This window comes from Doryrhamphus excisus, linkage group LG8 (assembly GCF_037039965.1).
Source record: "Doryrhamphus excisus strain RoL-2023G ecotype Guam linkage group LG8, RoL_Dexc_Guam_v1.1, whole genome shotgun sequence".
NCBI lineage: Eukaryota > Metazoa > Chordata > Actinopteri > Syngnathiformes > Syngnathidae > Doryrhamphus > Doryrhamphus excisus.
Window position 1 is genome coordinate 21,527,822 of NC_136364.1, and position 14,720 is coordinate 21,542,541.

Here is a 14,720-nt window from a genome sequence, read left to right on the forward strand (position 1 = left end):
CATATCAGTCGATCCTTAGTACAAACAAAGTACCGCACATGTTGCTAACGTACTGTTAAGAATTTAGAATGACCTCTAAATAACCTAATAAGGGGCCGCAGGAAGTCAGCACTTTGGTACAGGATGTGAGAAACGCAATTGTTATGAAAATAACTATCATTGTTAATAATTATTTGACATTGTTTTCTGCATGCAAAGCTACATTTAGGCTCTATTAAATACATAATTTGTTAATATTTTGAGGTCATCCCTATTTATCACTGCTAATTGGTTCAGAATACAGTGAGAATGAGGGTCAACTTAGCCGGATGCGAATGAGCACACGGACGAAAGATAAATAGCCACAGCTGTCTTTTTAAAATGTGTGTCCAGATTTACTCCGTCTGTAATTGGTGTTTGGCATCGCGCAGATCCCTCCAGTCTTTAACCATTTAACATTTACTGACTTTGTTCACAAGACGCAGGGGATCTTGACAACACTGTTTTTCTCATTAATCTGTTCCTAAAGGTCAGACTGAAACGTACAAAACGGAGGCATTTTTTTCCTATAGGAATGAATGTAAATCCGATGAATCTGTTCCAGACACCCAAAAATATTAACAAAGAATTATTATATATTGTGATCCGGGTTCGATTCCCCCCTTGGGCATCTCTGTGTGGAGTTTGCATGTTCTCCCCGTGCATGCGTGGGTTTTCCTCCCACATTCCAAAAACATGCTAGGTTAATTGGCGACTCCAAATTGTCCATAGGTATGAATGTGAGTGTGAATGGTTGTTTGTCCCTCGTGAGGATAAGCGGTAGAAAATGAATGAATGAATGAGTTATCCTTCTATTTTGTGTGGAAGTGGTCACTTTTTTCACAATTCTATTCATTCATTCATTTTCTACCGCTTATCCTCAAGAGGGTTGCGAAGGTGCTGGAACCTATCCCAGCTGTCTTTGGGCGAGAGGCAGGGTACACCCCGGACTGGTCGCCAGCCAATCACAGGGTGCTACCGGCTATTTAACATGCTTAAATAGCATGAATGCTTAAATGCTTAAATAGCTTAAATGAATGAATGAATGTCATATCAACAAAATATTAATAACTTAGCGAATAAACATACAATATAAAGTATTCAGAAGACACATTCAAAGATCATATACTTAGTATTCTACATTGGTCATTAGATGGCAGTAATGTTTAAATCATGTTCATTGAGACACACAAACACCAGACATGATCACCGGAACAACAGGATTTTATTGCAGGTCTGAATTATCTCACAGCAGACACAATGATGTCTAATGAGTGTGAATGGTTGTTTGTCTATATGTGCCCTGTGATTGGCTGGCCACCAGTCTAGGGTGTACCCCGCCTCTCAGCCGAAGACAGCTGGGATAGGCTCCAGCACACCCGCAACCCTCGTGAGGAAAAAGCGGTAGAAAATGAATGAATAATTAAATTAAATTAAATTAAATTAAATTAAATTAAATTAAATTAAATTAAATTAAATTAAATTAAATTAAATTAAATTAAATTAAATTAAATTAAATTAAATTAAATTAAATTAAATTAAATTAAATTAAATTAAATTAAATTAAATTAAATTAAATTAAATTAAATTAAATTAAATTGCCACCAGTCCAGGGTGTACCCCGCCTCTCGCCCGAAGATAGCTTGGATAGGCTCCACCGCGATCCTTGTGAGGATAAGCGGTTTAGAAAATTGATGTATTGGACTTATATGTTAACATGCAGAAAATAATGTAAATAATTGTAAATGACGAATGGCTGGAACTTATTGTTGATGCAAACTTTTGAGATGGAATTCAACTTTCACCTTTCTTATCAAATTTCTGGGACTGGCAGTTTTCTTTGGCCCCATGGCAGGTTATTTGGCAGCCACGAACAACACTGCACATAGCAAATAGCAAATTTGTTACGTGCAAACCAAGATAGTGTATGTAAAACTGTAACGAAATGTTAAAAACTGTGCAAAAACTGGGCTGTATAACAACCGAGGTTCGACTCTAGTGGCTTTACAGTTTTTTCCCCTCATCATTTCTCCTCTTATTCCAAGCTTCTTTCTTTCATCAAATTGCATACATATAAATCAAAGCAATGATTTTTTTTTTTTACAGTTCATTTGCACTGAATTTCTCCCCCCCACCCCAGCTTGATGGAGACTCAGGTGGGCTTGGGTATTAATAGAATCCCTCGTTTATGACGTCAGCTGATATTCACACATGCCTCTTAAAGCTCAAATGGGTTTTTATGTCAGACAAATGACTCAGTGGTTCTCCAGTCAGGAGCGTATAGGAGTAAAAAAAAAAAAAAAAGCACGTCCTCTTGACTTTTATTTCCTGTCTTTCTTTCTCCAGCTGCGTTTGAACCCCGTCGATCTGTTGCCAACCTGCCTGCTTCCACGTATTGCTCGCTATTGTGATTGTCAAACCGTTATTCATTCGTTCCTATTTCTCTCTGTGACGAATGCATCGCTGCTCTTTCACTTTCTCTTTATATGAAAAAAAAATGCCTCCATTCTCTGTCTGTAAGCTTTGTGGGGTCCTAAATGCTAAATGGCAGTCTGTCTCTGCCAGGCGCCCGCTTAGTGATGGTCTCCTTGGTGATGAGACTGATCAGGTGGTTCTTCTCCAGACAGCGAGCAGTCTGTTTGTGGCTGTATTTCAGTTACTGTACATGAGATACATGTGTGTGTGTGTGTGTGTGTGTGTGTGACTTTATATAGACGTTCACTGTGCATTAGCGACCAGAAGGTGCTATGCGGGTCATGTATTCACTGGCTCATTTGCATTTGAATCATTATGTTTCCCGTCTGCGGGCCAATGCCAAACAAGCAGGCCTTGTTCTCCGTGCCAGGGACTTGAACGGACAGCAGAGGCCAGGGCCCCAACGTGGTGTCGCTCTGCACTGGCACCGTTCACACCGAGTTAAACTCTGCAGACATTGCTGTTGGCCTCTTAAGCATTCAGTCCATCTGTACTGGCATCTCAACGGAATCGGTCCTCAGGAATTAAAACGGGGAGACCGGAGGCTCCAGAAACATTTAATGAATGGCTGACTGGCTGAATGGCTTGTTAAGCGGGAGATTCACTTGGTACCTGGTGGTGGTACAGTCTGGTCTCCCTTTTCTTCGGGTATTCTGGTTTCCTCCGACATTCCAAAAACACGTTAGATTGATTGTTTACTCTAAATTACTCTAAATTCTAAATTATGAATGTGAAAGGTTGACTGCGATTGATCACCAGTCCATGCCTCTTGAGGATAAAGATGGATGGATGACAATTTCAGGTATAATATCCTATATGCTCATATATTAAAAAAAAAATCAACTTTGAATTGATTTCCATGTAATTTTCTGGAACAGTTTTATACAATTCCATTACTTGAATGATTTATATGCAGCACATACGCTCTCTTTGCGCTGCGTTTGTACATCTCCTGAATCTAATATGATCCAGAATAAAAGCTGTATAAAGAAAAATAGAAATGCAGCAGTTTTATTGGATCTATATTATGCTGGGCTTATCAATAAAAGTGTCCAGAAATCGAGTTACTTGCAAAATGATTGCTTTTGGAGGGCATGCACTTGTTTGTATTGACCATTAACGTAAATGTGATTGTATTGAATTATATCTGAGTTTGCAGTATGTGTACCCCGTGTGGCTAGTTATCATTATATAATATACTTAAGATATTCCTTACTCCAGTAACGAACACATAGTTGTAAGATATGCAGTGTTTATTTACTTTTTTGAAGGACCTGTAATGTTATAATGTTGAGCAACCTGGAATTGGATTTTGCATGGAGACAACTGTTTAATAGTCAGCACAGTATGACAAAATATAGATAAAATAATAAATAAAAAAATAATAAAAATAATAAAAATAATAAAAATAATAAAAATAATAAAAATAATAAAAATAATAAAAATAATAAAAATAATAAAAATAATAAAAATAATAAAAATAAAATATATATATTTCCAAAGATGATGTAACAAATTGTGCCAACCGAAGCACCTATCGGGTGGCCTTTTCTATTATGATCATCATCTGTCCGCTCCTCTATTACAAACCCCCTACATCTCAGCCGATTCTCCAGATGTTCTTCAGCTATTGATCACAAAGCGACAAAGACGAACACTTTGAAACACAGATGAAGAGTTAGAGGTCATTCATGTGCTTGCAGCTCTCACATCTCAGTGGGACCAATTTAGAGACCCGAATCGCTGAGCATCTAATAGCATGACTCTGCACGCTGCCGTAATGTGTCTTGCTGCTTTATTTGCTGTGTTTCAAGGTGTTTATTAAGTGTGTTTAGGTGCATGTGACGTTTCAGCTTGCATTTATGAGTATCATACATTGTATAGTTAAGTCGGAGATATGTAGCCTTTATAAATCAACATAGAGTCAAACTCTCCAGTTTTCCTACACGGTCTTGGTGCTGCACGTAACAAACTAGTCTGTTTGCCATTCTGAAAAATCCAGTGTCCAAACTAAGGATCGACCGATACATCAGCCGCAAATATCGGCCGATATTTGCGTTCTTTACTTGAATCGGTATCGACCAATACAGGCATGGGTTCGCCGATATATTTTTCCGCTGCATGATTTACAGACAGGCATCCGCCGGGCAGCTATATGTTGCCGGAGGACCCTGCAATACACGCAAGTCGCGGCACCCCGCTGCCACATCATAGCAAGGGTAAGTTTTCAACTTTTAATTAGCCTCTTTCTTGTAGTTTTTTCATATAAATTAAGGAAGTAAAAGCAGTATCGGCCACAAATATCGGCCCAAGCAAAATCGGTATCGGCATCGGACGGAAAAAAAAACATATCGGTCGATCCTTAGTCCAAACAAAGTACCACACATGTTGCTAACGTACTGTTAAGAATTTAGAATGACCTCTAAATAACCTAATAAGGGGCCGCAGGAAGTCAGCATTTTGATACAGGAGGTGAGAAACGCTATTGTTATGAATATAACTGTCATTGTTAATTATTATTTGAATTTTTTTTTTCTGCATGGGAAGCTATATTTAGGCTCTATTAAATACACAATTTGTTAATTTTGAGGTCATCCCTATTTATCACTGCTAATTGGTTCCAATCCCGAAAGTGATAAGTGAAATAAGTGATAAAGTGAATTCCCATGAAAATTGTATTTTTTTTTGTATTATATTTCATTTTGTAACCTTTATGTTTAAATGCTTAATTTTAAGCATTATACATGCTAGTGTCGGGTGATATTTTTTATGTAACGATATACCGGCGTAGATTCTTCCAATGATAAGAAAATGGCTTATACAGATATAAATGATGCAAACAAGCATTGCGCCGCAGCAAATATATAAGATTTATGAAATGTCATCATGAGAAGGAACTTTCGTGCATGGAATTTACTAGACAGATTGCTCAGTCGTGACAAAAACCGTGATAGAGTGAGACGGTGAAAATGGAAGCGCTATATAGTGAGGGATGACTGTAATTGTATTTCCATGATATCCTATGGGAAAAATTGCCTTCATTTGTGTATGTTGCTGTTTTTTCATTGAACCTTTTGAGGTAGCGCTGTACTGTACTTTTACACTCTCCGGGATTGGGTAAAACCTCCTGTCAGCCAAAGCTCAGCACTTTCAGCACTTGAGTCGAGCCGTTAAAAGCGGATTCCCTTTAGAAATCACTGGTACATATCACAAGGAATAAAACAGTGAATAAGCCTGGGGGGGGGTAAGGTGTTTTGATGGCTTTTTGATATGCGTGATGCTCTCCAGGACAGCTCAGTCAAACAGTGCTAGATAAGGGGAAAGTCAGACAAGAACCACGCTAAACATACAGGATCATACACAATACACTTTTTTATATTTGGAAATCATAACTCATACACTCACATGTATGGATGTGTGATTAAGTAGACTCGCACAATTTTGCCTTTGACTGGCACTGTGCAAGATGTTTGATTGTGCTGTCCATAATTCTTCATAAGCCCATAATTCAATCAATTAGCACGATACAGGATCTTGGTAATGGTAATGGTTTTATTTCATTTGAACATGCATCAGATTACAATTGAGTGCATCCCATAATCAGTTCACAGTTCCACATGTCCAAAAGGAGTAGGAAGAAGCAAAGCTTATTAAATCCTACCCCTCCAATCTGGTACTTTTACAATCAGTAACTGTTACATTTGTTCACTTCCTGCTTTCCTAATTTAATTTAATTTAATTTAATTTAATTTAATTTAATTTAATTTAATTTAATTTAATTTAATTTAATTTAATTTAATTTAATTTAATTTAATTTAATTTAATTTAATTTAATTTAATTTAATTTAATTTAATTTAATTTAATTTAATTTAATTTAATTTAATTTTATTTTATTTTATTTTATTTTATTTTATTTTATTTTATTTTATTTTATTTAATTTAATTTAATAAGAACTAAATTAAATTAACAAAATTTAACAAAATGTAGTTCTTAAATTAAATTAAATTAAATTAAATTAAATTAAATTAAATTAAATTAAATTAAATTAAATTAAATTAAATTAAATTAAATTAAATTAAATTAAATTAATCACAAATTAAGTATTTGTGATTTTAGAAATAAGGAGTTAGTATGTTCTCTGTAGGCGGCATTATGAATTATCCTTACTGACCTTTTTTGCAGTACATTTAGCGAGTGAAGATCGCTTTTGATCTTGAACAAGCTTCTCAAATAACTAATAACCGGTTTGGCGTCTGGCATGTGATGATGTGACGAAGGCATCTTGACTGTAAAATGACCTCATGATAAAAGCGTATGTGAATCCACCAAACAGCGTGGCGCTCCCGTCTTATTGTGTCAGACAGATCCGAGTTCCTTCACACTTATTCCAATTAAAACATGTGATTGTGATTAAAGGACAGCAGTCTGCTAGACTCATTAAAACCTATGCGTGCATCTGTGTGTGTGCTAATAATGCGTTTTCAGATGTGTAACCTTTTGTTTTATTACAATGTTAGCCTTTTCGGTGTGGATTATCCGGGCTTCTGTTTCTGTGTGTACGTTCATTATTTTGGCTTACAGGACATCTGGGGCAGGAGTTGTTGGCTTAATTGACCCCAAGAGACAGTTCTCGCTCCTATTATAATGAATATGTGCCTGTTATGATTACTTTTCATTTGACTTAGATGGGAGATTTCTTATGGCCGGGAGTTATGGATTGTTTTTTTTTTTAATAAGGCATTTGAACACATCGTTTCTCACAGTTTAAACAAACACATGTTAAGCATGTTAAATAGCCGATAGCGCCCTGTGATTGTCCAGGGTGTACCCTGCCTCTCGCCCAAAGACAGCTGGGATAGGCTCCAGCACCCTTGCGACCCTCTTGAGGATAAGCGGTAGAAAGTGAATGAATGAATGGAATTCATGTGAAATGTGAAAAAAGTGACCACTTCCACACAAAATAGGAGGAGAACTCATTCATTCATACATTTTCTACCGCTTATCCTCACGAGGGTCGCGGGGGGTGCTGGAGCCTATCCCAGCTGTCTTCAGGCGAGAGGCCTGGTACACCCTGGAATGGTCACCAGCCAATCACAGGGCACATATAGACAAACAACCATTCACACTCACATTCATACCTATGGACAATTTGGAGTCGCTAATTAACCTAGCATGTTTTTGGAATGTAGGAGGAAACCCGGAAAAAAACCCCACGCATGCACAGGGAGAAAATGCAAACTCCACACAGATGCCTGAGGGGGGAATCGAACCTGGGTCACAACATATAATTATTCTCTGTAATAATGCATTCTTTGTTAATATTTTTGGGTGTCTGGAACAGATTCATTGGATTTACATTCATTCCTATGGGAAAAAAATGCCTCAGTTTTGATACAGTTTCTTTTACATATAGACAAACAACCATTCACACTCACATTCATACCTATGGACAATTTGGAGTCGCTAATTAACCTAGCATGTTGTTGGAATGTAGGAGGAAACCGGAGTACCCGGAAAAAAAAACCCACGCATGCACAGGGAGAACATGCAAACTCCACACAGATGCCTGAGGGGGGAATCAAACCTGTGTCACAACATATAATTATTCTCTATAATAATGCATTCTTTGTTAATATTTTTGGTTGTCTGGAACAGATTCATTGGATTTACATTCATTCCTATGGGAAAAAAATGCCTCAGTTTTGATACAGTTTTTTTCATATATAGACAAACAACCATTCACACTCACATTCATACCTATGGACAATTTGGAGTCGCTAATTAACCTAGCATGTTGTTGGAATGTAGGAGAACATGTACGTGGAGAACATGCAAACTCCACATAGAGATGGCCGAGGGTGGAATTGAACTCGGGTCTCCTAGCTGTGAGGCCCGCGTGCTAACCACTCATCCACTGTGCAGCTATGGGCAGATTTTAGAATTTTACAAAATCAGTCATTGAGATCAACTAATTTACAAAAAAAAAAAAATCACTCAATCAAATCATACTTCTTTGACATTTCTATCCATTTTGTGTTTTGTACCTGAACAGTACATTTGTTTATTCAGGTGCAGATGAATTTTACATGAGCGATATTAAAAAGGTCTGATCATCAATGATTAATAGTCTTTGTGCTGTAATGTAGGCTAGGGCCCATGAGGCTTGCGAGCTGGAATGTAAAACAAACAAATCACTCTCCATTGAAGAAAACACAGTTTAATACCCTCGTCACCGCAGCCTGCATGGTAATGAGCTGTACTTTCCATGACGGAGACAGCTGAAGAATGATGAAGAATTATCAGAGCAATAAAGTCACGAGGAGCTTTAGTTATTTTTTGTTTTTTATTCCGTTTGGGAATTCCCAAGGACAAAGTGTGTTTGTGTCGATGGTTATGTTATCCACCTGAGCTGGCGCACACTCTCACTCAAAGGCATTCGCACTTAAACAATCACACAAACTTCTAATTAAGCCTCTGCAAAGCTAACATCTTGATTAAGACTCACCAGGGAGGGGTGGTTGGGTGGGTGAGGGGGGGGGGGGGTGGAGAATCAGGTGCGAACACTGTGGGTCATGAAACCATGTGTGAATGCATGCCAAGGATGTGCGTTAAACAATGTAGAACCGATTTGTTTTCAGAAACACTTTGTCTCCTGAGGGAATGTGTTCTTTCAGCGTGTTCCATCTCCAACAGTGCTGCTCGCTACCTGGTGATCATCATCATCATCATCATCATCATCCTCTTTTCTGAATATTGTAGATTTGCCTCCGGGATGTACATTTCTCTTCGTCTTGAAACTGCATTTCTTCTGCATCCGCTGAGATTTTTCTTTTGTAACAAAACAAAACAGGGATAGCTGTGAGGCAAAAAGAAACGAAACCAAACTGCATCATATACACAAAAATATAAATGCATCACTTGTTTTGTTTCCGTTTTCCTAGTACTTAGTACTAGGAACTTAGTAGTACTAAGGCAAAGCGCTCAGATCTACATATGTTCCCACCCTTTGAGCTTTGGGTCATAACTGAAAAAAGATCGCAAAGAGTTTTTTCCATAAGGTGGCTGGACCCCCCCCCCCCCCCACCCCCACCCCCCTAAGAGATAGGGTGAGGAGCTCAGTCATCCAGAAAGGGCTCAGAGTAGAGCCGCTATTCCTTACGTCCCAGATGCATCCCTAGTGAGGTGTTCTGGGCATGCCCAGTCGGACAGACCTGGAGGCATTATGTCTCAGAGCAAGCTTGGGAACGCCTCGGTGTTGGAGGAGGTGACCAGGAACCGGGAATACTGATGTCCCCGGACCCAGATAAATGGAAGTACAGTAAACCTCGGATATATCGGACTCGGATATATCGGAAATTCGCTCACAACGGACAGATAAAAAAGAACCAATTTTTCTGTAATGCATTTCCAATAAAAATTCATTGCATATATCGGATTTTTTATAACAGATTTCGCCTATTTCGGACAAAATCTCCAGTCCCGTTCCAATGCATTTCCATTAAATTTCTCTCGCATATATCGGATGGCCACATCGTGGCGCTCCGATTCGCCGAATCGTGACAGGCCGCTATACGACGTCATTTGCAGCGTTTGCAGCGTTGCCTGCCATCCATGTCCAGGTACATTGGAAACATAGTCAAGGAAGTGCCTTTTTATAACGGATAAAGTCTGATTTACGCATATACCGGATATAAATCCGATATAAAACGGACATTTTCCGGTATACGCATATAACGGATTTCGCTTATATTGAATCTGATATATCCGAGGTTTACTGTAAATGAACACATCATCTGTTTAGCATGTTCCAATCCAATCCACTTTATTTATATAGCACATTTTATAAATAGTTTCCAAAGTGCTGCACAGACTAGTAAAAATAAAAAGTAAAAATATCCATCCATCCATCCATTTTCCTCCGCTTATCCGGGTCCGGGTCGCAGGGGCAGCAGTCTTAGTAGGGAAGCCCAGACTTCCCGGTCCCCCGGCCACCTCCTCCAGCTCCACCGGGAGGACACCAAGGCGATCCCAGGCCAGCTGTGAAACATAGTCCCTCCAGCGTGTCCTAGGTCTGCCCCGGGGCCTTTTCCCGGCTGGGCAAGCCCGGAACACCTCACCAGGGAGGCGTCCGGGAGGCATCCGGACTAGATGCCCGAGCCACCTCAACTGACTCCTCTCGATGTGAAGGAGAAGCGGCTCTACTCTGAGCCCCTCCCGGATGGCTGAGCTCTTCACCCTAAAAAAAAAAGAAAAAAAAAGTAAAAAAATATATATTTTTTTAAATAAAAAGTAAAAATAAAATACAATAAATAAAACAAACAAATTGAATTTAATCCAAAACTAAAAGATCAAATAAGAAATAAAATAGTAAAATATATATTAAAATATTAAAAACAAGAAGCAAAGCAATAAAAGTAAAAGTAAAAATTTTGGGCGGCACGGTGGATGAGTGCTTAGCGTGCAGACCTCACAGCTAGGAGACCAGGGTTCAATTCCACCCTCGGCCATCTCTGTGTGTAGTTTGCATGTTCTCCCTGTGCATGCGTGGGTTTTCTCCGGGTACTCCGGTTTCCTCCCACATTCCAAAAAACATGCTAAGTTAATTAGCGACTCCAAATTGTCCATAGGTATGAATGTGAGTGTGAATGGTTGTTTGTCTATATGTGCCCTGTGATTGGCTGGCGACCAGTCCAGGGTGTACCTCGCCCAAAAGACAGCTGGGATAGGCTCCAGCACCCCCGCGACCCTCGTGAAAAAAAAGCGGTAGAAAATGAATGTTTTTGCTTCTGTGGATTGCATTTTTTTCCACATGTGTTCAATCCTTGTTGTTCCATCAACATGGAGAGATTATTGCCAATGCAGAGCTGTGTAGTAATGGAAGTCGTCAAAGAGGCGGGTATCTGCAGTAAGAACAAACACAAAAGTCACTGTGATGTGTGAAGAGTCAAGACAATGCTCGGCTAATCACAGATCCGTATGTTGACTCCGTTGCGCTCACTAAATGGCTTTTACTATGTTTTTCACATGGTGGAGATGGTGGGGGTTCGGGGGCTTGGTTTATTTGCTCTCCTGATTGCCATGGAAACTGACATTCCCTCGAAGAAGCTTGGCAGTCGCCACCAATTTGAGCGCGGGTAATGGTTCAAAATTTTCTGTAAAGTGCCTCGGAGGCTAGATTATGTTGAACCTGCTTGTGGTAGTCGGCTTTTTGCTCAACGGCTCTCTTTTACAGAGACGGAAAAAGAAGCTTAATGGAACCCCCAAAGGGAAGTAAATAGCATGTTACTCACATCAGAAATGTTCACTTTAGATCTTTTGTTCCAAGTTGCCAATTATCAAATACTTCTTTACATCGATGGGAAAAAAAAAAAATGCGTGGGCATCCAGCGACTTAAGAGAAGTTATGAACCATCACTACAGCGTTCATTTCAAGTCTCGTTTCCGCCAAGCTTTACAGTGTAGTTCTCTCGGGCATTGTGCAAATCCATAACTCTGTGATTAAAATCATATATTTTCAAAAATATGTGCCTACAGATTAAAAGAATCCTTATGTATATGTACTGTATGTGTATTTTAGGCGGATAATACAAGGTCAAGACCAGGGTTCAATTCCACCCTCGGCCATATCTGTGTGCACTCAAAAAATAAATGTTTAGCCTCAACAACAAAAAAATCAACGCAACAGTTTCTTTCTTAGTTATGACAACTTAATTTGAAATTGCTTTGAACCAACAAACAATATTGCATTGCACGAATTAGCTTTTCCTTATTAGCTTATTTTAAGTAATGCTTACTGAATAATTGTTTTTTAAATAAAAAAGAATAATAAGAATAATAAAAATTTTTAAGTTCGTAACTCAAAAAAATATGTTAAGTCAATTAACTTAATCATTTTATTCAAAGTAGTTTAATTTGTTGTCTACTTAATTATAATAACAATGCACACAGCTTTTTAAGTAGCAGTAACTTAATATATTATATATATATATAAAATTTGCTAAATCAAATAAATAAATAAAATTTTAGTGTATATGACATGCTAAATTAAGTTCATGTAATAGCCAACACATATATATATATATATAATTTGCTAAATAAATGCTTACTGAATAATTGTTTTTAAATAAAAAAACAATAATAAAAATAATAAAGTATTTAAGTTCGTAACTAAAAAAATATGTTAAGTCAACTGACAACATTTTATTCAAAGTAGTTTAATTTGTTGTCTACTTAATTATAATAACAATGCACACAGCCTTTTGAGTAGCAGTAATTTAATATATTATATATATAGAAAATTTGCCACATAAAATAAATGAATAAAATTTGAGTGTATATGACATGCTAAATTAAGTTCATGTAATGGCCAACATTATTATTATTTTTTTAATTTTTGTTTTTTTCCAACATTATTATTTGAACATAACTAAGTTAGCAACTTAGAAAGTTTATCTAAATCAATTAATTAAATTTTTTTACATTGCATTTATGTATTAAATCAAGTGGTGTCAACAGATACTCTGAATTACTTTCTAAGAGTGTGGAGTTTGCATGTTCTCCCCGTGCATGCGTGCATGTGAAGACATGTTTTTATTTTCCCTTCCCTTCATATTCCAGAAGCCTTTGTCGTGGCTGGAAGCTCTTTTGCTTCCTTCTGTGTATGAGTGTAGATCACTTAAGTCATTGGTAGCAGGTAGTGTGAGGAATCAGCAAGTGATGGCACGATGAAGAGGCAGGATCGGCCAGGCGGAGCATAATTTTTTTTAATTTTAATTAAATTTAATTAAATTAAATTTTATTTTATTTTATTTTATTTTATTTTATTTTATTTTATTTTATTTTATTTTATTTTATTTTATTTTATTTTATTTTATTTTATTTTATTTTATTTTATTTTATTTTACAAAAAATTAAAATTATATTAGGAAAGCAGGAAGTGAACAAATGTAACAGTTACTGATTGTAAAAGTACCAGATGGAGGGGTAGGATTTAATAAGCTTTGCTTCTTCCTACTCCTTTTGGACATGTGGAACTGGGAACTGATTATGGGATGCACTCAATTGTAATCTGATGCATTTTCAACCATAATAACAATAATAACAATGACAATAACAATGGATGTAGTGTACACCGTAATAATATAACTCTTTTATAATACCGGTGCAGTAAGTTGTAAGGCGCATGCGGCCACGCAACACGGGTACGAACAAATGTGATAGGTCAAATGGTTGATTGCTGCCAGTTTTAATGACGGCAGCATTAATGATGATATTGGCTGCTTGCCGGGTACAAATCAATGAGGGCACATCCAGCTCCGATGTGATTTTATTTCCTTGGCAAAGAGAGAGAAAAAAGTTATTTTACCATGGAACTGCTGAGAGTAGAAGTTTTTTTTTTAGTCAAAAATCCAAATAATGATATAAAAAGTTGAGAGCACTACTGTATGTCGTTGATGGATGTTTAACTGACTCCATTTGCAGTTAACTTTATATGCACATGTACTCTGCGCTGCATACTGAAGGGTTGTCCCTTCCGTAATTAAGGTCATTCAAATACACAAAGTACATCCAACAATACCTTTATCACGGTGTCGGTATAATATTACTCCATAATAAGACTCCATTGATACAGCAAGTCAATTACATTTTTTTTTTTTGCTTATAAGTGACCTGCATCTGTGAACAGTATAATTCCAATTTTTTCAAATGCGACTCAGGCGTCTTCCTTCCATATGTGGAAATAAATCCAATATTTATCCGATGCTACTGCAGTCTGAATATTCAGGTAAAAAATATACATGACTTATACATCATCAAAAGGCTTGTTTTTTTGTAGGACAGTTGGAGAAAAAGTAGGCAAAAGTAATATGAAAATTATTTTAAAAATCTGTTTCAGTGAAGGCTGCACAGCTAGGAGGCTCAGGTTCGATTCCCAGCGCGGGCATGCATGGGTTTTCGCCGGGTACTCCGGTTTCCTCCCACATTCCAAAAACATGCTAGGTTAATTAGCGACTCCAAATTGTCCATAGATATGAATGTGAGTGTGAATGGTTGTTTGTCTATATGTGCCCTGTGATTGGCTGGCCACCAGTCCAGGGCGTACCCCGCCTCTCGCCCGAAGACAGCTGGGATAGGCTCCAGCACCTCCGTGACCCTCGTGAGGAAAAGCGGGAGAAAATGAGTGAATGAAATCTGTTTCAGTGAAGGCTGCACGGCAGTTGAGTG

General features: G+C 37.7%; 1 protein-coding gene across 1 annotated transcript in view; it reads left to right on the forward strand.

The window, feature by feature from the left end:
* Positions 1-14,720, forward strand: part of igsf11 (immunoglobulin superfamily member 11) — a 140,361-nt gene that overhangs the window by 26,471 nt on the left and 99,170 nt on the right. The gene's annotated exons all lie outside the window — the stretch shown is intronic.